This window comes from Tupaia chinensis, unplaced genomic scaffold (assembly GCF_000334495.1).
Source record: "Tupaia chinensis unplaced genomic scaffold, TupChi_1.0 Scaffold000578_2, whole genome shotgun sequence".
NCBI classification, from domain to species: Eukaryota; Metazoa; Chordata; class Mammalia; order Scandentia; family Tupaiidae; genus Tupaia; species Tupaia belangeri.
In genome coordinates, this window is record NW_006160094.1 from 4,202,802 (window position 1) to 4,206,405 (window position 3,604).

A 3,604-nucleotide genomic window follows, 5' to 3' on the forward strand; every position below is an offset into this window, starting at 1 on the left:
TGCCCGCAGGGTCTGTGGCAGTGCGGGTCCCCCAGGAGCTCGGTAGGCATCTGCAGGCAGGTAACCCGCAGTCACTGAGGACTACAACACCCCTCACTTGGGATGTTTGTTTTAACCTAGTGCATCTGTGGCCTCATCCTCGCCTCAGACTGCGGTCTAGCAGGTGATGCCATTGTGATTCCTAAGGTATTATGTTTACAGCAGTAACAGCTGGGCCAGCCAGCCAAGGCCCTGGGTCCCATATGGCTGACTATGCAGTTTAAGCCCCGCACCCAGCAGCTAGGAGACCTGGTGGACATGTGTGTGTGTGTGTGTGTGTGTGTGTGTGTGCGTGTGCATGTGCACACGTGTGTGCGCGCACATGCCCAGAACCCCGAGAGGATTGTGGAGAAGGGACTGCAACGTGGCCATCCCTCCTGGAGAATGCTTTCTCACTTTCTCTCTGTGTGTCTCTGGCGAATGCATGTTCCCTATAGCAAAATTTGAAAAACATGCAAATAAGCAAAAAAGGTTAACGCGGTCAGGCCCTGCAGAGTAGTGTACGCTGGGAGATGGATCCCACATCGCCAGCCATGATTCTGATCCCAGCCCAGTGGCTTTGAAAACATGCCAGCTAGGTGGGTGTGACTGAAATCTTGAGAAGAGGAAATGGAGGAAAAGGGATTCGACCCGGCCCTGTTGTGGGGGGGCCTTTCTCCCTCCTTCCCTCCCTCCCTCTCTCTCTCTCTCTCTCTCTCTCTCTCTCTCTCTCTCTCTCTCTCTGGCAAGTATGAGGCCCCAGTAATAAGAAAAAAAATCAGTGAGCACCAGCCGTGTGCAGAGCCTGTGCTGGGCGTGACCCAGGCAGGTACTCACATGCTGTGTAGTCCTGCCTTCTCATGACAGACAGGCTCCTGCTCCAGAAAACAGGGCTATCTGGTTAGGGCAGGAGCAGCAACCACGGCCCCCAGGTTGAACCTGCCCCCTACCTGGTTTTGTAGGGCCCGTGAGCCAAGAGAATAGTTAACACTACTTTTTAAAGATTTTTTTTTTTTTTGCCGTAGGGTATATGCACTCACCAGAAAGAGAGACAGAGAGAGACGAGAAATCACCCCTCAGGGAGATGGCCACACTGCAATCCTTTCGCCTCCATTCTCCTCTTCAGAATTTGGGCATGCATGCACACATACCCAGCATGGTTTTTAAGCTGCTGGGTCTAGGACTCAAACCACAGTTGACTACAGGGAGTCCAGCGCCTTAACCAACACACCAAATGCTGGCCCCAGTTAATGTATTTTTAAAAGGTTGAGCAAAAAATCAAAACAAGAAAACAGTTAGTGACATAAAAAAAAAAAAAAATCACTGAAATTCAAACTTCGGTATCTTTGAAGCTGTGCTGGAGCCCGGCAGGCTGGGCTGTTCTACAGTCTCTGGCCGCTGTTAGGCTTGGTCAGCTCAGCCTTGCAGCAGAACCCACCTGGCCCACAAACGCTGGAGCACTTCCTACGAGGTCCAGCCACAGCGCGGCCAGTAGTGCTGTGCATTGGAAGCCGGATCCCACATGGCCCACGGCAGTTCTCATCATGGCACTAGAAGCTTGAAAATCACCGCAGGCAGGGGCCGGCCGGTGGCGTGGTGGTTACAGTGCTGGAATCCCGCTTGAACTGACCATGGTTCAAGTCCTGGACCTAGCAGCTTGAAACTCAACCTGGGTGCATGTGCTTGCATGCCCAAAATCCCGAGAGGAGAACAGAGGAGGAGTGATTGTGGCAAGGCCGTCCTCCCAGGGACTGATTTCTCACTCTCTTTCTCATCTCTCTCTGTCTCTGGAGAGTTTCTTATCACAAAGATCTCTCTTAAAGAGGAAAGAAGAAAGAAAAACACGGCAGGCACATGTGCACATGTGCCCAAGATCCTGACAGGATGGAGAAATGGAGTCAAAAAGGTGGTCATGTGAGGGAGGAGGGGAGCTTCCTCTCTTCCTTTTCTTCTCGTGTGCACACGGCAATTAAAACCATTTAAACATAGTGATATATATGTAATATTTGACTCTTTACGTCCAGAATCTGCTGACTCCTGGATTACGGCAATATACATACGATGATTACAAGATGAGGATGGGGCCAGCAGGTGGCATGGTGGTTAGGGCTCAGGACTCCTACATGGCCAACCATGGTTCCAGTCCTGGATCTGGCAGCTTATTTTCTCACTTTCCCTCTCTACCTCTGTCTCTCTGGCCAAATTATTAAAGTAAGTAAATAAATAAATTAAATTAAAGAAATAATTCTTCAAAAAGTATTTTTAGGGACCAGCAATTGGCATAATGACTATGTCGCTGGAATTCTATGTAGCTGACTGCAGTTCAAGTCCTGGACCTGGTGGCTTAAACTCACATCGTGTGTGTGCATGTGTGCCCACGATCCTGCGAGGAGAATGGAGAAGGGATTGCGGTGTGGCCATCCCCCCTGGGGGTGATTTCTCGCTTTCTGTCTCTCTGTCTGGTGAGCGCACACACCCTATAGCAAAAACCTCTCCAAAAGTAAAATAAAATAAAATTTTAAAAGTATTTTTTAAAGAATTTTTAATTTCATTTTATTAGCATTATTTTTTAAATTTGACCAGAGAAAGGGGAAGTGAGAAAGCAAGTTGTCAGGTCCAGGACTCGAACCATGGTTAGCCATGTGAGAGCCCAGTGCTTTAACCACCATGCTACCTGCTGGTCCTAAAGTATTTTTAAAAAGGAAGATGAGGGACAGGGTAGAAAAGAAGGAATGTTTCTTTCCATTAGCACCTCAGACCTTTCCTTTTCTCACCCACTATGGAAGAAGACCCTAAAGCCAGCCCCAGGGAATTACAAGTGCGCAAACCTCTTCCTCTGAGTGTGGGCAGAACCTGGAACTTGCCCTGAATCACCGATATATGGCAGCGGTGACGGAGGTAAGTCCTGTGTCTGCATCGCGTTGAAGGAGCCTCTACGTACGAGCAGAGCTCTCTGCTGGGCTGGAAAAGCAAACTCTGGTGTCGGGACCTGCCTCCGGAGAAGGCCACACTCAGGAATGAGGCGGGTGTCCCTGGGGCCTAGAGGCTGAGGCAGGAGGAGGGAAGCCCAAATCTGTAACTCCAGGTTTGTTTGTTTTTTGATTTGTTTTTTGTTTTTTGTTTTTTTAAGAATTATTTTATTTAACTTTATTATTATTGCTTTTTAATTTGACCAGAAAATGAGAAAGCAAGCCACCAGGTCCAAGACCCGAACCGTGGTGGGTCAGGCAGAGTCCAATGCCTTTACCGACCATGCCACCTGCCAGCCCCTCAGGAAGCAAATTTGGCACACACCAAATGGGTGTGTGGCTCCGTCCCTCACTGAGCCTCCAGGTGAGTGAGACCACAGCCTGCAGACACTTGCACAGCGGCCTGGGTGGCCCTGAGCAGGGGACCCTAGGCTGTGCCCAGACTCCTGACTCCTGAAACCGCCATAATACATGTATGTTGCGTAAGCCACCGTGTGTGGACATTTGTCACAGAGTAACAGAAAATGAATACATCTATATAAAATAAAGCCTTTGGACTGTATTTATTTAATTTATTTATCTTAGAAGCTTTTGCCTGAGGGCACATACAATCACTG

General features: G+C 49.0%; 1 long non-coding RNA gene across 2 annotated transcripts in view; it reads left to right on the forward strand.

The window, feature by feature from the left end:
- Positions 1 to 3,232, forward strand: part of LOC106735943 (uncharacterized) — an 11,245-nt gene extending 8,013 nt beyond the window's left edge. Inside the window, exons 2-3 of one of the 2 annotated variants that reach the window (XR_001371121.1) lie at positions 2,805 to 2,916; positions 3,195 to 3,232. This is a non-coding gene — a long non-coding RNA (uncharacterized LOC106735943). Of the gene's footprint in view, positions 1 to 2,804; positions 3,040 to 3,194 lie in introns of those variants that run through there. The other variant, XR_001371122.2, reaches the window with a different exon arrangement.
- Positions 3,233 to 3,604: the final 372 nt, after the last annotated feature.